The sequence below is a fragment of the Zalophus californianus genome, chromosome 4 (assembly GCF_009762305.2).
Source record: "Zalophus californianus isolate mZalCal1 chromosome 4, mZalCal1.pri.v2, whole genome shotgun sequence".
NCBI lineage: Eukaryota > Metazoa > Chordata > Mammalia > Carnivora > Otariidae > Zalophus > Zalophus californianus.
Genome location: NC_045598.1, coordinates 113,638,333 through 113,663,640, shown reverse-complemented (window position 1 = coordinate 113,663,640; position 25,308 = coordinate 113,638,333). Strand labels below are relative to the sequence as shown.

At 38.9% G+C, this 25,308-nt stretch overlaps 1 pseudogene; it reads left to right on the top strand.

Annotated features, from left to right (window-relative positions):
• Positions 1-397: 397 nt before the first annotated feature.
• On the top strand, positions 398-16,669 carry LOC113926356 (annotated as a pseudogene).
• The last annotated feature ends 8,639 nt before the right edge of the window (positions 16,670-25,308 follow it).

Below are 25,308 nucleotides of genomic sequence, written 5' to 3'. Positions count from 1 at the left end.
GCCGCTCCCCCTGCTTGTGCTCTCTCTCTCTGACAAATAAATAATAATAATAATAATCTTAAAAAAAACAGACATCATCATACTTAAGATGACTTAAGAGTATATAAATGAAAAAGATGACAACATGCTCAGGAAGGTTAAAAGCAAATGTCTTTTATCATTTTGGGTTTAGATTTACATTTTCTAACATGTGGTCTTCCCAGATATTTTATTTCCACACTATTATTTACAATATAAAATAAAGGCTAATAAATCAGTAAAAAAAATCTACCCTGCCTCAAACTCTAAAGGTCACAAGTGACTTCAGAGAAAAAGAAGAATCAGCGTGCTTCTTCCCTTTCCTTCAGTTGTGCTTTCTAAGCCTCTGCTCGGAAGCCTCTGCGCAGTGCACTGCCGCATGGCTGGGGGCGCGCGGCACCGAGGTCCCCGCCAGCCGCCAGCAGCCAGCCTTGCCAGGACTAGCCGTCACAGAGTTCCCCTGGCAGTTCTACGCCAGAGGCAGCGGTATCTGGGAAAGTGCAGAATTTCTGGACCTTTCTACAGCTGTATTCTTTCATGAACTGCAGTCACTGCAAGCTAGTGAAGGCGAAGCTCACTGCTGAGGGGAAAACAGAGGTCCTAGTGAAAAATGTAAAGCAATCTGTGATCTGGGAAATGGTGGTTCAAACTTTCAAGAAAAACTGTCTCGGAGTGACATCAGCTTCATGGCCGCATGAGTCATCCTTTTTGTACCTCCACCTCCATTTCCAACTAGCCAGACAGCCACCAGGACACCTGAGAGATCCATTTATCTGTGCCGGCGGGCGGGTGGGACCTCGTGGGGGCTGCAGACACAGAGGAATCTGGACGGCAACAGGGGGGCCCCGGCGGCGGCAGCAGCGGTAACAGTGGCAGTGGCCCCAGAGGGGGTGGCCCCAGAGGTGGCAGCGGCAGCAGCAGCAGTGGTAACCCCCCAAAGAAGGTGGAGGGTGAGAACGGTGAGTGGACGGTGCCTGGCACCACAAGCTGCAGCTGGAGGGTCCGGCTGCTCTTCAGTAGCGCCCAGATTTCTGAGCGGAGGCCCCCCACGGCTGGGGAGGGGGAGGAGGAGAGGAGGAAGGCAGCCCGAGAACTCTGGAGGAACACATTTCCTGCTGTCAGCCCGGGGGCTCAGCAAGAGGCCCTCCCAGGACCTCTGGGACTCCCCTGCTTGAGGATCCCCGCACTAGGCGGTGGCACACCCAAAGCCCCAAAGGCTAAGCACATGCCTCCCCCTACTCTGCCAACAGCCTTTCTTTTTTGTTGTTGTTCAAATATTCTTTTTAAAAAATAATTTATCGGTTTTTCTTTTCTTATGCCCGCTCCCAAATACAGAGGCCACACAGTTCAAGTAAGAGAAACTAAAGACTTGTGCTAAAGCGCCACCTGCTGGAAAACAAAAGAAAGGCTTCTAATTGCCAACCTGTTGAACTGTCAGAATCCAAGTGAACAAAACCTGACCTAAATAAGAAAATGCGTTCATTATTTCAAGGGCAGCGGCAGAGACCCGTTTCATCAAACGCCAGGTGTCACAAAAAGAAAATGAAGAAAATTCTTCAGCAACCAAACAAAGACAGGGAATATTGTGAACTAACTCATATTCAACAGCTGTTATGAAAAAATTCAACAAGCTAAAATAAAACTCAGAGAGGCAATTCAGTGAACTCAGGGATAAAATTTATGAACAGGAGTACTTTACCAAAGAGACTGAAATGCTAAAAAAGAACCAAACAGAAATCCTGGAACTAAAGAACTCAATAAACAAGATGAAGAAATGCATTAGAAAGCATTGGAAACAGAGTAGATCAGATGGAAGAGAGAATAAGTAGTCTGGAAGATAAGAATCTAGAAATGATTCAGGTGCAAGAGAGAGAAGAAAGATTTTTAAAAAGTGAAGAAATCCTTTGAGAACTATCAGACTCCATTAGCAGAGTCAACATAAGAATAATGGGTATACCAAATGGAGAAGAGGAGGAGAAAGGATCAGAGAAGTTATTTAAAGAAATAATGGCTGAGACTTTCCCAAACCTGAGGTAGAAACTGGATATCTGTGTCCATAAAGCTAATAGAACACTTTATTACCTCAAGGCAAAAAGACCTTCTCCTAGACATGTTACAATGAAGGTGTGAAAAATCAATGATAAAGAATTTTAAAGGCAGCCAAGGAAAGAAAGAAAGTAACTGACAAAAAAGCTCCCACTAGGCCATCAGCAGATCTTCAGCAGAAACTCTACAGAATAGCAGAGAGTAAAATGACGTATTTAAACTATTGAAAGATAAAAACTGTCCATCAAAAATATTCTGATTAAAAAAAAATTTTTTTTTTAAAGAATGGCTTATCCAGTTAAGTTATCCTTCAGATATGAGGAGAAGTAAAGGCTTTTCTCCAGGCAAATGAAAGCTAAGGGAGTCACCACCACTGGATTTGCCTTACAAGAAATGTTGAAAGGAGCTCTTCAAACTTAAATGGAAAAACAAAAGTGCACAAACTTTAATTAAGGTGATAAATAGGCAGTTAAACTTTTAAAACTGTAACTGTATTAGAATAGAGTGTTAATTGTAGCATAAAGGTTAAAGGAAAAGAGCATTACAAATAACTATAGCAACTACAATTTGGTAACAAAATTACAGCATAAAAAGATAATTTATGACATTAAAAATATAAAAAGAAATGAAAAGGATGAAACTTTATAAGTGAATGAAGATAAGTGCCTGTCAGCAGAAAAGGGACTATTTTATTTATGAGATGTTTTACACAAAACCTCATGCAAACCACAGAACAAAAACCTAGAGCAGAAACAGAAACATAAAAAAGGGAGACTGAGAAAATCATGGAAAACCACCAACTCACAAAGGTAGAAAGAGAAGAAAAAAGAAACAATGGAGATACAAAATAACTAGAAGGCAGTAGTAAGTCCTTACATACCAATAATCATCCTAAATGTAAGGGGATTAAATTTACCAATAAAAAGGCACAGAGTGGCTGGATGGGTAAAAAAAGCAAGATCCATCTATATGCTACCTACAGGAGACTCACTTCACCCCTAAAGACACACATAGGTTCAAAGTGAAGGGATGGAAGACAATATTCCATGCAAGCAGAAAACAAAAGAAGGCAGGCATAGCCATGCTTATATCAGACAAAATAGGCTTCAAGCCAAAAAATGTAACAAGAGACAAAGAAAGTCACCATATAATGATAAAAGGATCAATACATCAAGAAGATATAACAATTGTAAATATGTACCTTCCCAGAATCTGAGCACGGAAATACATTAAGCAAATGGTAACACATCTTAAGGGAGAAGTAGACAACAAGACAATAATAGTAGAAGATTTCAATACCCCACTATCAGCAGGGATAGACCATCCAGATGGGAAGTCCACAAGGAAATATTGGACTTGAACCATGCCTTAGAACAAATGAACTTAACAGGCACATACAGAACATCCATCCAACAGCAGCAGAACACACATTCTTCTTACAAGCACACAGAACATTCTCCAGAATAGATCATATGATGGGACACAAAATAAATTTTAGCAAATTTAAGATTAAAATCCAATATGTAACTGTATCAAAGTAAAATGTTGTACACCTTAAATTTACATGTTTATTTTAAAAATGAAAAAAAAACTGCCTTACCCTGCTTTTAACCTAAAATACAGTAACATTGTTTTTTGCTAGTTTATTTAAGTACCATAAATTATGCTAAAGTTGTTGAAAGTGAACTGAGTCAATGAATTGATATGAATTGGTATAAATATATTATGTATTACTATTCATTATTGCATATTTTATTACAAACAGAAGAAGACTGTATCTTAGATTTGAATCCTGGCTCTGCTACTTACAAATTGCATGATCTGAGGCAACTCCTATATCCATAAAGAGTTACAGATTATGCCTGGTTACATATAAAGGAAACCTGAAATGATTGGCTTAAACAAGATGGACATGTATTTCTATCACACATAAACTCCCACAGTCATTTGGGATCCTGAAACTTTCTCTTTCTGCTCTTTCATTTTCAAGTTCTAAGTCCAGTGGCTTTTACCTAAGACTACCTCATAATCCAATATAGTGCCCAGAGCTCCATCCATCACTTTTGTAGTCCAGGAGGCAGAAGAATGAGGGTCAGAAGTCCAACCAAGTTAGGTTCCCTTAACGTACTTCCCAGAATTCCCACACAACACTTACAATTACACCCAGGAAATAGAATGTAGTCTCATGGTTTCACCTAGCTTTAAGAAAGGGTAGAAATTTAAGCCTTTAACTAGGTACACTGATAGTCGCAAATGTAGTAAGAATTACACTCCTTAGGAAGAAGACAAGAACGGATTTTGGGAAGCAACTATCTCTAACATTATATTAATGTTAATATATGTTAATATATTAATAATGTAAATATATTAATATTATATATATTAATATAAAATGGGGTAAATAATGGCTAACCAAATGGTGGGAATCCAGTTCAGGTCTGACGGCCTGAGAACCAGGAGCATCGAGGTAAGGAGAAGATTGAAGTACGGCTCCAGTAGAGTTCATTCGACCTCTCTCCACCTTTTTGCTCTATTCAAGCTCTATTCAAGTGGGTTGAAGGATGCTCACCCACATGGGGGAAGACAATCTGCTTTACTGACTTCACTGATTCAAATGCTAATCTCTTCCAGAAACACCTTCACAGAAACACCCCAAAATAGTGTTAGAACAGATATCTGGGCATCCTGTGGCCCAGTTGAATTGATGCATAAAATTAACCATCATTCCTGCGGAAGCAGCTTGCCTTCCAGAACACGAATCAAGTAAAGCCTTCCTTTACTTAAGATGCATAACAAGCTCACTTAGGGTAGTTTCCACATGAGGGGAGGCCTATTTTCCTTAAGATACAACTCAGCTACCTCTTGTTGCCACAAGACCCAAAGCTGGTGTCATGTATCAGCATCTCCAGGGGGAGCACAAAATCTGACTGCAGGAAATAGTTTGTGCACCAAAGTAATTGCAAGATTTTGCTAATTTATGTTGTCAGAAAGCTGAGGAATCTGTATAAGAATGGATTCTCATGATGTTATATCAAGGAAGATGTATTAAAACACCACATAGAACCAGAATTGTTGAAATGGGTGCACCTGCCGGAAATTCTGGATTTAATGTGCTAGCTCATGCTGTTGTAGATAGCTCTGACAGTTTATTGGGTTTTTGTTGTTGTTGTTGTTGTTGTTGTTTGTTGTTTCATTTTAGCATAGTTGATACATGATGTTATATTAGTTTCAGGCATACAACATAGTGATTCAACAACCATATGTGTATTGCTATGCTCACCATAAGTTTATTTGGTTGGTTGGTTGGTTGGTTGAACCCTGAACTTAATGGAAGCTTAGAGAAACTATATCACTCCATGACCTGTATACCCATCCACCCACTACATCCCCGAGAGGAACCAGAGGACCTTCCCTCCATTAAGACATTGAAAAATGCATTAGGGAGGGGGGCACCAACATCTTTGCAAAGCTCTGTGGTGACTGCCTTCTGTACACCAGATATCAAGGAAGGAAAAGCCACCATTGAGGTGGACTCCCCAGTTTCAAAGGGTGTAAGTGACAGTGTACTAGAATGGCAGAGTTCAACTGGCAGTCCAAAGACAAAGAAGGTACACTAACCATAATGGGAAAGGGATGAAGTAGTCATGAAAATGTTTTGACCCATTGGCATCTTTGGCAGTAGCTAATTGACCATGGTGTCCCTACAGTGAAAGAGGGAGACAGCTTACTAAAATGTTACTTGATCTCTGTAACAGGGAAGTTTCCAGGCCTGTGGCCAGAATCTGGATTTAAGACACCACAATGGAGGGTCATCAACTTTTATCTAGGTTCCATTCACAAAACCAGAGTGCCTTGACTAAAGTATAGGCAGATCCCCTTGAAGAAGGGACCCTGCAGCACAAATACAAGTGTATAAATGAGTCCTTTTTTATACTTTCCCAAAAGTATCTGTGGCCATTTAATGAAGTTACTCTATCCTGGAGAAAAGGGGAAATACCTAGATCTTTGGGGAATTACTAGGCATTGGTTCCAAAGTGACATTATTTCCTGGGCACCCAAAAAAACCATTATGGAATTCCACTGAAAGTAGGGGTCTATAGTAGTGAGATGATAAATGAAGTTCGGGCCAAAGTTTGAATCATGGTGGACCAATGGATTCATGAACCAAACTTATGGGTATTTTCCTATTTTGCAGAATGTATGATTAGAATAGACATTCTGACTTTTGAAACAAGGTCCATTATGATAAGAAAGACAAAGTAGAAGCCCCTAAAACTTCCTCTCCCTATCAGTATACAAACCAATGACAATACACTTGCAGGGGATTTGCAGAGATTTGTACCATTATCAAAGACTTGTACAATGTACGGTACATGCCTACATCTAATTTGCCTCTTTTTCCTATGCAAAGGATGAAAAAGGTGTTCCAAGAATGACTTTGGATTGTCATAAACATAATCAGATGATGGCTTTAACTGTAGCTGCTCTTCCTCACTGCTATCTTTACTAAAGCAAATTACATAGCCCTGGATACACAAGTATTGATTTGTCAAGTGCTCCTTCCTCTACACTAGTTAATAAGGACCACCAGAAGTGGTTTGCTTTTTCCTGGTAGGACCAAGAGAAGATCTTCTCAGTCACATTTCAGGGGCTCATCAACTTTCTTGCTGTCTCCCATAACACGTTTCACATAGAGATTGATCATCTTGATATTCTACAAAATATCACACAGGGCCACAGTATTGATGATTTTGTGATAATTTACTGAATGAACAGACACAAGCGGTATTTTGAATACCTTAGTAAGATAACATGTGAACTAGAATATAGGAGATACACTCCATGAAAATTTAGGACCCTAGCATTTCAGTGATGTTCTGGCACCCAGTGATCTAAAAGCATGTCACTTTCATAAAACAAGAATGGCAAGATATTGCATCTTGCATGGTTACCACTGAAATAGAAGCATAATGCCTGGTAGGCCTTTTGGATTTTGGATTTTTGTGGGTAGTTTGTAGTAGCATTTGAGTATGCTATTCTGACCCACTTATCAAGTGAACCAGATGCCTGTCAGTTTTAAGGTGGGAATCAGAGCAAGAGAAGATTCTGCAGCAAGTTCAGGCTATAGTGCAAGGTGCTCTCCTACTTGGGCCTATCACCAAGGAGATAAAATGATACTTGCAGCATCTGCGGATGTACAGAGCCTCTGGAAAATACAAATAGGGAAGGCATTGCTCAGATCTCTAATGTTTCATAGTAAATTAAAGTCTTCTGCAAATAACAATTTTCTTTTGGAGAAATAGCTTCTGGTTTCTTCCTAAGCCCTAATGAAAGCTGAATATCTAATGATGCTTCATCAAGTGACCATAAGAACTAAGCAGCCTGTCATGAATCAGTGATATCTGACCCAACAAACCATGAGATTGGATATGGATAGCCACAATTTATTATCAGGTGGAAAAGGATTGAAGATCTTGCTTGACATTTTAAATCATAAAGATACAAGTTATAGGGCCAGATAGATAAGACAACTTTCATCAACTGCATTACCTCCTTCCCTTCAAATGATACCTGGAGCCTCAGGGTGGGGGGCGTTCTTTACGACCTGTTGAATGAGAACGGGGGAAACTTGGGCCTGGTTTGCAGATACTGTTACTGAATATGCTGGCTCCAACTGAAAGTGAATGTTTACACAATTATGGGCCCACTCAAGAATTGTCTTGCAGAAGAGTAGTAAAAAGAAATCTTTCCAGTGGAAAATGGGCTTATGTCTATGGAATTAACTAATATCATCATAGATACCATCACCTAGATCGGTTGGACTAATATAAAAAGAAAAGAGCCTAATGATGACACAGTTTTAGTGCCAACTGGGAGAAAACAACCCTGAAAGCATGGGCTCGTAGCTTACAGAATACAGTAAATGCTTTGAATCCATGACCAATAAATGATGCAGTCCCTCCCATAAAATATATACTGGCTCAGGAATCAAGGGGGGTGAAAACGGCAATGGCCCTTCTCACTTTTATACTTAGTAACTCACTCATAAAATTTTCATTTCCCATTCCTGAAACTTTGAGCTCTGCTAGTTTGAAGGTCTTGCTTCACAGAATTCTTTCACCAGACCATGATAATAATTCTATTGAAACAGAAGTTGTGACCACTATTTGGCCTCTTGGAATCCTCATACCACTGAAACTAACAGACAAAGAATGGAGTTATTCTCCCAGTTGTTTGATCCTAGATTCTGGGGAAAGTTTATTCTCCTTCATGGGGCAAGCAAAGTGGATTATGTCTGGAAAATGGGATTCACTCAGGGCTCTTCGTACTTCCACATCCAGTAAGAAAAAATTACAGGAAAACTCAAGCAACAACAACAATGCAGAACCACTAATAATTCAGGGAATTTAGCAATTAAGTTTTGGGTCATTCCACTGGGTAAAAAATCCCAACTTGCTCAGTTCCTGTAAAGGAAACATAGACTGAGCTGTGGAAGAGGGAAGTTATAGGACAGTGACAGCTATTGTCTTTCTTACTTATGAATACATATTAAGTAATTTATTTTTTCTTTTTATAAATTTTTTTTATTTATTTGTTTGTTTATTGAGAGAGAGAGAGTGAGTGGGAAAGAGAAGCTGAAGCAGACTCCATGCTAAGTGCAGAGTCTGATGCAGGGCTTGATCCCTCAACTGCAAGATCATGACCTGAGCCAAAAACAAGACTCAGATGCTTAGCAGACTGAGCCACCCCGGTGCCCCATTTTAACTAATTTCTTAAATCTTCTCCCTTCCCTTAATTTGATACACAATCTTTTGGTAATGGTTAGCGTTCCAACTTGGTGTGTAGATAACAGAGTATTCAGATAGATCTGTGACTGAATTTAAAGAGTAATAACAGCACCTGGAAATACATAGGATCACTGTTGGCACCTTGTGTATCCCTGCTCTGGGGAAAGAGTGAGAAACTCTTTGTACAAAAGATAACTGCAGCTCATTAGGAAGATGTATGGAGTTGTTTTGGATGTAGTGTGGAAGTTCAAACATGTATGAAAAGGCAATTATAAATTGACTGTATCAGTGATTAAATGTACTTTCTCAGCTTTGAACCCATCCTTCTAAATTTTGTTGGGACTCTGCAGACCACATTTATATTTTGCCCACAGGCTCCATGTTAGGCTCCACCAATCAGGGCACAAAAGGGTGGCCAGAGTTTGAAGAAAGATGAAGGGACACACCATTTCCTGTTTCTTGTTTGTTCCAGCTTCTGCTTCCTGTCATTGTCCCCAAGGCAATGGTTCCTAACTCTGGTTGTGGCAGTTTGTTCCAACAGCAGCACTTGATTCACAGACCCAAACTCATCATGTCTCTTCAGAGATGCCAGCCCTAATTGGTGCTGCCTCTTTGGAGGTCTGGGTCCAGCCCCCTCGAGGCTTCCATGAGCTCAGAGACACCAGGATGGTCAGGCAGCCTCCCTACCTCAAGGCCTCCTCAGTTCTTTAGGGTTCCTTCTCCTAGTGTGTAAGTTCTAATAATCCCACCCACTTCCCTTTGTTCCCACAGCCCAAGAAGTGGTAACTGCTTCCTGAAAATCAGAGTGTCCACCTTTCTTAATTTTCAGTTCATCGATACTAGTTAGCAATTGTTATGTAAATTCTGTTAAAATAACTGGTATGGTTTCTGTTTCCTGACTGTCCCTTGACCTAGTGGACAAAATGACTTCGAACTTGGGGGATTTGAGCACAAAACCTGGGTGCACAACACGTGAGCTAAAAAACTCGGTAAAGACATCAGTCCAAGTGCTGTTACAGAACCTGGGCTGGATCGCCCGATGAAAGAACCAAGCAGCACTTGGAGATCTTGGAGGATAGGAGGTTTATTTAACACTGGTTGGCTCAGAGGAGAGTGATCTCCAAAGGTCTGAGCCCCGAGCACAAACAAAAGGGGTAATTTATACACTTCTACTTCTGCATACTGGGCACTCTTGGCACGTGCGCAAAGTGGGGCAGGGAGAGGAACCTGGATTGGTGCACGCAGGAAGCAGAGCAGAGCAAAGAACTCGGAAGAGCCCCGGGGCAAGGACTGGGACTCTCTTGCTGGCTCAGTCGGCCATCTTAGGACACAGATTTCCCTTATCAGTGTTAGTTCCCATAACTATAAAAATGAGAGAGTAGTATTGCTAAAACTGTGAGGATTAAGTGATAAAATTCAAGTAGAACAGGTTTATTCATGAAAATTACAGCACAGATGTACAGGAACAAAACAAATTTTCTATTATAGAACTTAGTTTAGCTCTGAAACACCCATTTCCATGTGGAAATAACTTAATCTTGCCAGCAAACATGATTACTTCTGAGTTAACCCCATCACTTTCAGATTCACCCCAGTTATGTTCCCTTTTCAAAGAGTCTTTCTTCCTGTCCTCTTTCATGGTCTGACTGGTTAGCTCCTGTACTCTCAGGAAACTTAGGTGAAACATGGCACCAGTCCAGCACATCACATCCTATCCTCATGAGCTCCTCAGAGGCTTTCCATCTGCCTTGTCTTCAGTGTATGATTCTGCCCTTGGTCCCCGCTGTGGAGTTCTGACTAGTTCACCCCATCTGGTTGATGCTCAGCCAATTGGGCCACCTGGCCCCCCCCAACCCCTGCACACATGTGCCACCCAACACCCTTCAATTTTGGTTCTGCTTCTTGGGGTCTCCCAAGCTTGCTAGGCCCTCTGCAACCTGGCCTATGGCTCTGGATGGTCAGAGGGCATGAGATGAGCCCATTGCCTCTTCATCCCCCAACATCCCAGGGGTGTCTGTCCCTCCCTCCTCAAGTCCTCCTCCTGGAAGGACCTCAAAGACACTGTGGCTTTGTAGAAAGAGAATAGGCAGAAACTAATAGAAAGGATTTATTTTCACTGCAAAACACATTGCACTATTTGAATTTTCTACCATAAGTGGGTTGTCTCTATTTTATTTTTAAAATGGTACAGAGATTATCTGGGCAGTAGATTATGAATCATTTTTGCTTTCTTATAATATTTTCTTCTAAAAATGAATAAATACTTGATTAATGTGGGGAGGGGCACATTAAAAACTTTCCACAGCATTTGCAGATCCTAAAGGGTCTGGTGACATGTCCTGCATCCCATTCTGCAGTGACTCATCTCAGCCACTGGCCCAGATGAAGCTAGGCAGCCTCAGCACCAGGAAAAACAGACACCCATTTTGGGAAGAGCAGGGCAATTCTCTGCTTCAGTAATTGTGGCTTTTAGTCACACGAGAAATATTGCAGGTTTGTGCTAGATGAGGCTTGCTTCCCATTTATTATACATTATTCTGTGAAGCATTACTCATTATTCCACATTTGTGTGAAAGATAATGTCATTAGTAGGCAAGAAGCAGAATGTGGCTAGGGAGTTTACCAAGAAGAATTGATTCAAAACCATGCTAACTGATTATGATCCTTATTGGAGCAGGGACAGAAAAAGAACTGGTTATGTATTAGCAAAAATCAAATTGTGATTTAAAGGCAGTAATTTAGTTAACCGAATGTATGCAAGTGATTAAAATGCAATATTGCTGTGATTATAATGCAATCAGCAAATTATTAAACTGCAATCAAAATGTAAACAAGTCCTATGTGTCTGCCAGAAGTCTCCTCGTCTCATTATTTTAACTCAATCTGTAAACTAGTTTTTAGTAAATAGACTCTTTCATATTTCTCAGCTGTCACGTTTCATTTTTTTTCTTTTAATTTGCTAAGTGAAAGAAAATATCAGAGGGACATTTTTGAAGAACGTAGTATATCTTTCCAAAAATAATTTTTAAAAGTATACAAATCAGAGTTTTTCAGTATTATTGTACAAAATTTGATTTGCTAAAAGAAAAAAATTAAACATCTTGTTTTCTTGTTTATAACACAAAAATTAAGCAACATGTTAATGAATGATAAGCTTAACACTACTTTTATGATTGGTAGATTAGTTTACAAAATAAGTTTTAAAAGGTCGCACTACATATGTAAATGTACTCAACACTAGCAGTGGATGTGATTACACTTTTTAAAATGTTTTAATGCAGGTGATTATTCAATGTTAAAATTATACCATTTTCAAAATGTAATGATCAAAACAGTGCATTTATTTAAATCACACATGTTGACCACATCCCTAGCTTTCTTTGCTCTGCCTACATTCTTTAAAATATCTTCCTGGTTTTCTGATCATAAATCATACAAAAAAGAAACAATCTCGCAAATATTTCACCCATCTTACCACAGTATGCGCCCCTAAAAGAAAACCTAAAATATTTTTCACGAATAATATCCTAATTTTTATTTTAATTAACATTATAGTACCCATTTTTTTTAAGATTTTATCTATTTATTTGACAGAGAGAGAGAGCAGCAGAGGGAGAAGGAGAAGCAGACTCCCTGCTGAGCAGGGAGCCCCATGTGGGACTCGATCCCAGGACCCCGGGACCATGACCTGAGCCGAAGGCAGACGCTTGACCGACTGAGCCACCCAGGCCCCCAGTACCTATTGTTTAATATAAATTATCATCTCCAGACTTCTTCAGATTCCTATCATGTAAGCTTCAAAGAAGTTTTGTCCCTCATTGGGAAACTCCTGCTAGAAATTCTGACTGTACTTATAATGTTGTAATATAGGTGGGTTGGACTGCCTTCAAGGGTTGAGACACAAAGAGCTATTTCATTTAAGCAAAATAGAGTGTTTCAGAACTGTTTTCTTAGACTAGGGTGAGTCCCAGTGGCAATTATGGTATTTGAGGCTTTGATTCCAGACAGACTACATTGTCTGTCTCTGGAACTGGAACAGCTTAGAGGCATCTTAAAATTGACCTGGTTGTTAAAGGAATTTTAATTTTTTCTTTCTATATCTTCTTTTTTAAAATAACAATGTACCAAGTTAAAACAAACAAAAGTAAAATACAGTCTTTTTTGATTGCAATCTTTAAACACTGAAGAGTTAAATACAAAATCAATGTATAAATATATTAGGTATTCATTTTTTTTCTTTTTCCAAACAAAAAAAAATTTATGAATCTACTTTTTCCATATGTTTGCCTTTTAATTTGCAATACAATTCTGTGGTTTACTGATTCATTGTAAAATTATTAAACATTTGAGTTGTTCCTAGTTGTTATTAATACCTTATAAAACTATACAAATAATGTTTTTCTCACCTTTGAAATAAGTAAACAAAATTAATTGGTGGTGCAATCCATAAAACCAAAAAAAATTAAATCATAACATTAACGAGAGAACTCTTTGAATTTTAAGAACATATTATGTATAAAACAGTAAATGTGCTGGACAATATTCTAAGTGACTTACACATATTCACTTCTAATCCTTCAAACAATCTCACAGAGGTGAGATCATTTGTAGTCATTAATACGGTTACATTTTTACAGATAAAGAAACTGAAGCATGGAAAAGTAAAGCAACATGTCCAAGGTCACACAGATAACATATGAAAGAGCTGAAATTCCTGTTCGGGCTATCTGGTGTCAACATACACACTCTCAACCATTACACTACACTGCCTCTCTAATGACTACAAAAATATAGGATCCAAAAGTAAGAAAGACGAGATTTGGATAGTGGACTGAAAACAGAATTGTAGTAGACACACAGAAAAGAAGGAAGAGAAGAAGGGAGAGAAGTAGGGAGGGTGGGAGAAAAAGGAAAAGGAAGGAAGAGCGGAAACGCAAACCCGTAACGGTGCTAGAAAAGAAGAACTAGGCACCAGTGGAAGAGAATGGGTGAGGAATTCCTAGACACTGGGGCCATGATAGTGAATGGGACAGTGGACCAGTTGAGAAGCTTGAAACCTGGAACATGTCCTAGGAAGACAGTGAAGTAACTGCCTTTGGAAGATTCCAAAGGGGAATAAATATCGGCAAAAAAGGGAAGTCTATCTCAAGAAACTCTGGACCACCATAACAATCATAAAAGAGAAAGAAAAAAGAAGCTTCTACCCAGAATGGGAATACCACCCAGCCAAGTAAAGATGCCTTGACTTGGTTCTTCGGGATCCTTGTCCTGCCTCACTGTGTCATGTCCATGATCCCCTAATATGAACCTGCCATCTACCCCCTTGCCCACCTTACTGACCTGCCTGGAGTCAGCTCTCTCACTCAAGGGAAAAGCCAGTGGAAATATGGACTTGCAAATTGCAGAGAAACTCACACCAGCAACCTGCAGGGGCAGGAGGAGAATCTCCAGATGGAACAATTGATCCTTAAAAGTCCATAGTGATGCAGGTAGCAGAAAAAAACTTAGAAAAAAAAATAATTAAAAAGTTATTAAGTGGATCTGAGAGAATAATGTACAAAAAAGAACAGATTTCATGGGGAAAAGAACGGAAACAATAGACTATCATTTGGGGTAATGGAACTGTTCCATATTTTCACTTTACTTATAGTTACATGACTGTGTGCTTTAGTTAAAACTCATGGAACTGTATACTAAAAGGGGCAAATATTACCCTATGCAAATTATATTTAATAAACATGACCTTAAAAGAGTTCTAATGTGATTGCAAAAGGTTTTTTACATTAAGACTCCTAAGGGGAAAAAAAATAGCATAAGTAAATTAGTAATCTAAAAGACAAAGTAAAAGGGCAAAGTCAGAACTTCCCCAAGAACACAAAATAAAAAGACAAGAACAAATCACAAAGTCCAATATGCTTTTAGTAGGGGAGCTCCATAAAGATTTTAAAGAAAGAGAGAGAGAGAGAGAGACAGAGAAAAGGGAAGGGAAAAAGTAAAAAAAAAAAAAATATTTCTCCCAGCTAAAGAGAGGCACAAGTCCTTGAGTTCACATGCCTAGTCCAAGACCAAACAGGATAATAAATCAAAGACCATGACTTATATGCATCCTGATGAAATAAAAGAACTCAAAAGACAAGACTTCTAATAGCTGTAGTTAGGTTAGAAGATGGGAGAACAAGGATCGGTCTGGCATCAGAATTCTAATTGGCAATTAGGTTGCTATTAAATAATGAATTATCTTCAAAATTCTGAGGGGAAAGAAATGGCTAGGTTTCTCCCCTGGAAAGGTACTGTGTTTCTTTTCCCATACTCCATTAGCCAGTCACTATACCCAGCTCACTTCTCCTTGGGAGAGAAGTATCAAAGAATGCAGGGACAAATGTTAAAATGTTTCTTCTGAAAGGTTCAGGCTAGACCTTCAGCTCTTCTTCAGGTACAACCAGTATGTACCAGCTCAGCCTGTGCTTATGCCAAGACCGCAGCATGCATTCTCTTCTCTTCTTCATACTTCCAATCAGAGGCCACTTCACAGCCCTCTATGAACTCACACATACCACCTTGAATCTTCTGACCACCGTCACTTTTCTTATTAGCATTAGCTGACCTTATATTGTAATTAACCTATTGTAAGTTATTTCCCCACCACCACCACAATGTAAATTCCACGAGAAAGGGGTTTTGTTTATGTCTTTCACTGTTTTATAGGGTGTCTCCATGGAACCTGAAAAATGTTTGCTGAATGAAGAAACAAATATTAATATTGTTTGGAACCAAAGGACTCTGATTGTAATTTATATTTATGTTAAATAATGTTTCTTGTCTTTTTAAAACCTAAGCCTAAGGGAAAGATAAGGCAACACATACTTCCTTTTCCTCTCTGTCCTTTCTCAGTCATCAGTAACCCAAGGCAGATAACCATGATGGAATGTGCCAGTATCAAGAAGCAAATGGAAACAGTTGAGTTTGTTTTCTGTGGTGTTTCTACTCTTCTCATAAGAATGAAGTGCATATGCATGCAATAAGCCATGAAACGCAAATTGTGTAACTTCAGTGATTATGCATATGAGTTCAATGGTTTTATATCTGCATTTAAAACTGGCATTGCACCATATAAAGACAAAGGGCGAAAATCATTCTTAGTAATTAAAAATTTTGGGAGCAGAAAATTTATTTGAAGAAATAATGGCTGAAAATGTTCATAACTTGGGGAAGGAAACAAACATTTGGCTCTAGGAAGCACAGGGAGTTCCAAAGTGGGAAAAGTTATAAATGCCTACCAAAGGAAACAAGAAGAATCTCAAATAAATAACTAACTTTACACCTCAAGGAACTAAAAAAAGAACAAATGAAGCCCAAAGTTAGTGGAAGGCAGAAAATAACAAAATCAGGCGCGTATCAGTCTCCTGGCGGCACCCGCTGGCCTGCATCAAAGCTTTGTTTGATCAGTTTGTCCTTTGGAGGAGCAATTGGGCTGATGTTTTTTGATGCTTGGATGTGCCCTTCCAACATACAACCAATACTGGCCTCTCTTTGCTCTGCTTTTTTTTTTTTTACATCCTCTCACCTATTCCATACTGCATAGTGAGAAGATGAGTGGATGATACCGATGCTATGAGTAACGCTTGTAAGGAACTTGCCATATTGCTTACAACAGGCATTGTTGTCTCAGCTTTTGGGCTCCCTCTTGTATTTGCCAGAGCACATCTGATTGAGGGGGAGCACTTGTTCTCATGGGAAGCACAGTCATCTCTGCAACTATACTGGGCTTTTTCTTGGTCTTTGGAAGCAATGATGACTTCAGCTGGCAGCAGCAGTGACAGGAATTACTGAACTATCGTCAAGTGGACTTCTCATCGTTTGTTGGCCATCCACGCACACAGGAGCTGGGGCAGGGAAGCTGAGTGGCACAGCAAGCCTCCTGGGTATTCTAGGTGCTCCCGTCTCACTTTTATTGTAAGCATACTATTTGCACAGACTTGCTGAAAGATTCAAAGTGTTTTCTCTTTTGGAAAAACTTGACTGATTTCACACTTACCTCTAGCATGCTCTTGTGGTGTCCAGCTGAATTTAAATATTTATGTGTCCCTGTTTAGCTATTTTTTAAATCAGTATACAATGTTAAGCATTTTTAAATGTAATAACCATTTGCATTGGTTAGAAATTAGATTTCTGCTGGCTATTACTGGGCTAAAGGACATCTTTTGTCTTAAAATTATTTAACCTCTGTTGCAAAATGTTCAAAAAGCTTTCAATCAGTCAAGATGACATCACTCCCAATTTTATGCAAACATGCAGACTGTTGGCATACCTTATAGACCGTATACTCAGCACAAACATAGCTGCATTTATACCTCAGAAGGGCCAAGTATCAATGCTCATGCCCTCCATAAGGGTTACTGGTTTTGCTGCCAGGAAGCAGGTGTTTTGTGAAATGAAAATTATTTTATGAAATTGCTGCAAAGGAGTACTTTTCTTCTCAATTGTTAGAAAAATTTATTGGTAAGCTTAAAGGTAAGCGTGTAAAACCATATTTTTGAGATGGTTTTTATTTATGTTTATTATAGTGAAAGTAGAATGAGTTGCATCGTGGGAAGAAATGACGTTGAAATTCCACTTTTTGAATCCTTTTTCTATCTATAAGTGAAATGTTTGATTTTCTATCAGCCTTTCATATTTTACCATGGGTGAAATGGACATACATGGAACTATACTACTGATAAGGGAAAGTTGTATGTTTGCATCATCTAGACCAGAAAACCTTTCCCTGCTTCCTCCTTTTAACTTATTTTATACATTGTATATGTTAAGTAAAATAACTTTTCAAATATAGTTTAATAACACTTTAAATTAGAGGTGTTTATCTCACCTGGAAAGTAATCCCTATGCCATACAAGCCGAGCACCCCCTGCCCCGCAAGGCCTTGACATGATTAGCAAGTGACTTGTTAGTCTTGCAGAGAAGTGATGCGTTAACAATTTAAAATTTAGACCATGGTAATTGTAGTTCTTATTCTCTAAGGTTATATCATATGTAATTTAAAAATATTTAAGACAAGTTTCCTGTATACCTCTCAACTTTTTTGATTTTTATTTCATCATAATAGATACGCTGTTTCCTTTTAAAAGGCATTTATTGTGTGAATTAAAGCAAAGTAGCCAAATCCAGCTGTATAGCAGCTTCAAACACAAACCTGACCAAAAAATTCCCGTTAACCAGGCCTGATCAAATCGTAGTCGTCATTTGCATCTCAACCATTATCAGTACCTTTTTCTAGAGTTAGTTAGGAAAATGTTCGAGTTGGTCCTACAGTATGTTGTTGAGGATATTTGTGTGTTTATTCAGTAAACTTACAGAAAAATTATCTTGCCTTCAGACAAAACTGAGTGATCATGACAACTACCTTTTGTTTTGTAAAGTTTATTTCTCAAGAAAATGAGAACAGATTTTGGGTTTGTTCAGCTTTTTACTAAAGATGCATAAAGGCCACAACCCACGTTGTGACTTTAGCTGTGAGATGGGAGGCAGAATGAAAGATCTGCATGTGGCCGTCCCACTTAGACAGTAGGTTGGACATGACTTGCAGTGTTATAATGACGGAGACCTAAAGAGGAAGGTACAGGTATGCATGAAGTAGCTGGCCGTACAGTGGGTAAATCAGTGCCTGTGATCTACTTGATTTTTTTTTTTTTTTGCAGGAAGTACATCCTCTGGCCCTTCCCCATTTTCTGTTCTAGAATATCAGTGCAGTGCACTGCTACTGTTTTATTCACTTGGCCATAGAGTTTTTTTCTTACAGTTGCATATTCTTTCTGTTACTGATTGCATTGGCAGCATTGTGTCTTTTGTCTTGCACACTAGCTCGACATAGTGTGGTCTCTGATTTCTAGGCTAGTTATTTGAGGTATGAATTTTCCATACCCTATGCACTGATCCTGCATTGCCATTCTTCTATGGAAAGAAAACTTTTGACAATGAAACAATAAAGATTTTAAATATCAAAAAAAAAATCAGAGTGGAAATTATTGAACTAGAGACTAAAAAGACAAGACTGTATTTGGTTTGCTAAAATTTTGTTGATACAAAAATCCTCAACAAAATTTTAGCAAACCAAATTCAACAATACATTAAAAAGATCTCACACCATGACCAAGTGGGATTTATTCCAAGGATGCATGAATGGTTAAACATTCACAAATCAATCAATGTGATATGCCACATTAAACAGAATGAAAGATAAAAATCATATGATCATCTCAATAGATGCAGAAAAAGCATCTGACAAACTTCAATATCCATTTATGATAAAAACTCTCAACATAGGAGGTGTACAGGGAATGTACCTCAACATTAAAGGCCAAATATGACAAGTCCACAGCTAACATCATACTCAATGATGAAAGCTGAAAGCTTTTTTTCTTAGATCAAGGATGTCTACTCTGACGACTTTTATTTGACATAATAGTCCTAGCCATAGCAGTCAGGCAATAAAAAGAAATAAAACACATCCAAATGGGAAAAGAAGAAGTAAAACTGTCACTACTTGTAGATGACATGACATCATATGTAGAAAATCCTAAATACTCCACCAAGAAACTGTAAAAACTAATAAATCAGTAAATAAAGTCACAGGATACAAAATCAATATACAGAAATCTGTTGCATTTCTATATACTAATAACAAATTATCAGAAAGAGAAATTAAGAAATGTCCCATTTACAATTGCATGAAAAAGAATAAAATACCTAGGAAAATATTTAACAAGAGTGAAAGACCTATACACTGAACTGTAAGACATTGATGAAAGAAATTAAAGAAGACATAAATAGATGGGCAGATATTCATGTTCATGGATTGGAAGAATTCATATTGTTAAAATGTCCATATACCTAAAGCAATTTACAGATCCAGTGTAATCCCTATCAACATTCCAATGGCATTTTTCACAGAAATAGAACAAAAATTTGTGTGGAACCAAAAGATCCTGAATAGCCAAAGCAATTCTGAGAAAGAGAAACAAATCTGGAGGTATCACACGGTCTGACTTCAAATTATACTATAAATCTATGTAATCAAACAGCATGGTATTTTATTGGCATAAAAATAGACACATAGATCAATAGAACAGAATAAAGATGCCAGAAACACTCACACATACATGGGTCAATTAATTTATGACAAAGAAGAAAGAGTATACAGTGGAGAAAGGACAATCTCTTCAATACGTGGTATTGAGAACAGTGGACAGCCACATGCAAAAGAATGAAAATCAGATCAATATCTTAACACCATACACAAAAAATTAACTGAAACTGAGTTAAAGACTTGCCTACAAGACCTGAAACCAAAAACTTCCAGAAGAAAACACGGGTTGTAATCTTGACATTGGTCTTGGTAATGAGTTTTTGGATCTGACTTCAAAAGCAAAAGCAACAAAAGCAAAAATAAACAAGTGGGACTGCATCAAGCTAAAAAATTTCTGTACAAGCAAAGGAAACAATCAACAAAATAGAAAGTCAACCTACTGAATGGAAGAAAATATTGCAAATCATATACCTGATAAGGAATTAATTTCCAAAATATATAAAGAAGTTATACAACTCAGTAGCAAAAAAAAAAAAAAAAATTAAAAATGGGCAGGTAATCTGAATAGACATTTTTTCCAAAGAAGACATACAGATGACCAACAGGTACATAAAAAGATGCTCAACATCACTAATCATCAAAGAAATGCAAATCAAAACCTCAATGAGATACCACCGTGCACTTGTTAGAATGACTATTATGAAAAAGACATGAAATAACAAGTGTTGGCAAGAATGTGGGGAAAAGGGGATTTTTGTGCACTGTTAGTGGAAATGGAAATTTGTGGAGACCCTATAGAAAATAGTGTGAAGTTTCCTCAAAAGATTAAAAATAGAACTACCATATTATCCAGCAATTCCACTTCTGGTTATTTATCCAAAGAAAGTGAAAACACTAATTTGAAAAGATATATGCATCCCTGTATTCATCACAGCATTACTTTCAATACCCAGATATGGGAACAACCTAAGTGTCCATCAATGGATGAACAGATAAAGATGTCACACACACACACACACACACACACACACACACACACACACACACACACACTAGAATATTGCTCAGCCATAAATAAGAATGAAATCTTGCCATTTGTGAAAACATGGATAGACCTGGAGGGCACTATGCTAAGTTCAATAAGTCAGACAAAGAAATAAATACTATATAATCTCTCTTATATGTATAATCTAAACAACAACAACAACAAGCTCATAGATACAGAGAACAGATTGGTGGTTGCCAGAGGTGGGGGTGGAAAAATGGGTGAAGGGAGCCAAAAATTACAAACTTCCATTCATGAAACATATTAGTCATAGGGATGTAATGTATAATATGATGCATATATGCATATATGAAATTGCTAAGAGAATATCTTAAATGTCCTTGTCACAAGAAAAAAATTTTTTTTTGTAAGAATGTATGGTGATGGATGTTAACTAACTTATTGGGGTAATCATTTTACAGTATGTACAAATATCGGATCATTATGTTGTATACTTGAAACTAATATAATGTTACATGCCAATTATACCTCAATAAAATTTTTTCACATTTTCCTTACTTAAAAAAACATTAAGTATCAAAAATATAGCAAGTCCAGAAATAGATGATAGAAGAAAGAGAAAAAATTGTTTATGTTGCAGTACCTTTAATGACAGTTTCATGCTATGCAAACAAGGTTACCTGTGCTTTCATTTTGACTGGACCCTATCAAAGATAAACTAAGCCAGGCACTAGTTAAAACATTATGGAGAGATATTAATCAGTAATTACTACTGTAATAAGGAAAAGAGTCCAGCAGGAACTGCACTCAACTTTGATTTGCTGAGAGGTGACAGCACAATTTAAACAATATGAGTAAATAGGGCCTGGGTGAATGGCGCTCAGAGGAGTCAGGAAAGGGAATCACAAAAAGCAGAAAGGGGGTTGGTCATCATGACCTGGCCATCTGAGTTTGCTAACTCCTGCTTATCCTTATCAAAGTCAGGCTCCTACTCTCTCACAAAGACCGGGAGGAAAGGGCCCTATCTTCAGGTGTTGGTTGGAACAAACAGTAAATTCTTTTGACAGCCTTGACCTTTCCCAGGCAGGATAAGGGGGCTGGAGCAGTCATCCCAGAGATGCTGCCTTGAGCTGTTAGAAACTATGCTGGTGTGTGTTCCAGGCTCTTAGTGAGGGCTGCGGGGGCGGGGGAGGGGGGGTGGGGATGACACAATATTTATGTTAAGAGTCTGCTCTTTGCCTAGGCCAGGGCAGAGGCCTAGTCCAGAAGAGGGCCCAGAGGAGCCTAAATAGAGTTGGCCACAGAGGGAATCTGTGTCAGTCTTGGGGATTACCTGGTGGGCACCTGCTGTTGATGCGGGAAATGACTGGGATGGTGTCAGGAAAGAGAAGCTTAGGTCATACTGTGATGGATTCACACACTCCAAAATGGATTTCTCATTCCAAATGAACATTACTTTGTAGGACATATTTTTTTCCAGAGGGATGGCAGCATATATTTAATACATTCCCATTAAAATTTATCCATAAATTCTATGGACTCCTTGCCTCATAGTGCCTGAAAGAACTTTAAAATCATTTCCAACTTGTATTTTAGGAGGGAGAAAACTAAGACCCTGAGATGTGGATTAGTGAGAAGTAGTAGGAAAAAAATGTGTTTCTGCCAACTCTTAATCCAATCGATACAATAAAACGTGTATTTATTTTCTTCCTCTTCTTTCTTCCCCTTACTACCTAAAATATATATATTTCTTTGTTCATTTAATCTTAGAAAGAGCAAAAGCAAGTCTAAGAATAAGTAGAACACTCTACCGCTGCATAAGGCTTTACCAATTAAAAGCATTTTCACTGGGGCGCCTGGGTGGCTCAGTTGGTTAAGCGACTGCCTTCAGCTCAGGTCATGATCCTGGAGTCCCGGGATCGAGTCCCGCATCGGGCTCCCTGCTCAGCAAGGAGTCTGCTTCTCCCTCTGACCCTCCCCCCTCTTGTGCTCTCTCTCTATCTCATTCTCTCTCTCTCAAATAAATAAATAAAATCTTTAAAAAAAAAAAAAAGCATTTTCACCAGTGTTCTACTTGGCCTGCACAATACCGCAGACAGAGTGGCATGCCAGATCACACAACTTCTCTGCAACACCTGGAGACTTTTGGGCTCAGAAGAGCGACAAGACCAGTAACACGTACCTAGTGCTGGACAGCCAGGGGCAGAGCAGTCCCCTAAGCCTCCTCTGATGGTATGCTCTCAGAAATCTGTCTCATTCAGCTCTGGCTGCTATAACAAAATACCACACACGGGATGGCTTAAAAAAAGAGACATTTATATCTCACAGTTCTGAAGCTTGGGAAGTCCAAGGTCAAGGTGCCGTTCAGTTTGGTTCCTGGTGAAAACCCTCTTCTTGGCTGCTTTCTTGCTGTGTGCTCACATGGTGGAGGGAGAGAGATCATTTCTCTGGTGTATCCTCTTTTAAGGCACTAATCCCATTCACGAGGGCACCACCCCCTGAGCTAATTGCTTCCAAAGGCCCCGCCATCACCCTGGCGGTTATGGCTTCAACATATGAATTGTGGGGGGACTCAAACATTCAGTCCATAGCAAAATCCTGGCACCACATGCACATTAGTTAAAAAGTAAGATAAAGTGTAATATCCCCAACTCCTCCTTAGCACACAATGACAGGGAAAGGACAAATAAGTTTTGCAGGATGCTGTCAAATTGTAATGCTTTCAAACTATGCATGTGACATGAAGAGTATTGACCATCTTTGGCTGAATATTTTTTTTAATGTCTTAAACCTGGTTCCTGGCAAACTAAAACTAATTAACACTTATTCCTTTCAGTTTTTATATTTTGATGCTTTAAAATATCAACTTCAATATTGTATTGCTCCATGGTGCAAAAAATAAGCTACTTTAAACATATACTTATATATTTAAGACTTAACATATGGTATGTAATGTCTGATTCTGAATTAAGAAGGTTTTCTCTAAATTCAGCAGTGGAGAAAATCAGCTTCGTAAAAATGGTTTAGAACTAGATGGAAATGTTTTATTTCCGTGTTTCAAGAAAGAAAATTAAGGAGTCTTTGGGATCATTAAACTCTAAATAAAAAGTTCCACTGCTGAGACATTATTTTTTTTTAAAGAGTGAAAACATCTTTCGAGCCAATAAAATGCTATGTAGGTTTGGAAAAAATGACTCATTTGGGGAGTGTGAATGTGACTAAAATATTCAGTGAGCTTCATTCACTACCTAATATGGACCAGTTCAGACGAGCCTGCATGTTTGCTGAAGTAGATAAGCAATGGGGAATCTAACTTGTAGCATTTTTAGAAATCTCCTTTATTACTATGCGGCTCCTTTGGGATATCTTTTATTCATTCACACATTTATTCACTTCACAAAAATCTGTTGAGAGTTAAATCAATCAAAGACAGACCCTCTGCCTGAGAGTCTGGTGGGAAAGACCATCACATCAAGGACCCCACGGGTCAGTCTTGGAGGGAGTGGTGACAGCCAGAACACAGTACATGCAGTGCAAAGAAATTTCAAAATAAGTGCTCTCTTAACTTACATTTTCCCAGAACCCAAGTCTAAAACAAGGGAATGTACATGATTTGGGAGTTGATTCCAGGAAACACCACCAGTAAAGTGTGGAAGTGAGACAGAAAGGGAGAGAAGCCAATAATGGCTGTGGCATAGCACTGTGTCTCCCCTGGGGCCCTTGGAGGCCGGGGCTGTGGGGACACTGGGTGTGTGCTGGAGTCAAGGGTCAGGCCAGTTTGCTACATGGTGACAACTGGGGACAGCAGTTTGGGTAGGGTCCCTGCAGTGTGCTCCGTGGACTTCACATGGGTTTCCCAAACACTCTAGGTGAGCAGGAGACCCGCCTAATATTCCTCACATGGCCCTCTCGGTCTCTTTCGACTCCTAGCCTCTTCATCTTTTGGTACTATCCCTTCCAACTCTGGTTTGGAAGAACACGAAAGGCTTAAAAACAGTCTTAAATTAGCAGTTTTTGCCTTGGCTTTTATTTAATCCAATAATGACTATGCCAGAGGTCCTGGGATGCTGTCAGGAGCACAGGGAGGGGAGTGGCAGCCTCAGCTCGGGATGGTTGGAGAAGGCTTCTTAAGAGGTTTGAGAGGGATGGGGAGTTTGCCAGATAGGGATGGGAGTAAAGACATTTCCAGCACAGGAGAGAACACGTGCAAGGCTCCAGGGTGCCCTAGAAAGAAGAAAACGTGCTTTGTGCCTGGAGTACAGGGTACAGAGATGTTGGATAACAGGTCTCGGGTTAGGTAGAGCCAGATAGCACATTGGAGGGTTGGGAAGGACCACTGCCACAAACAAATGCTCTCCTCCCAATTT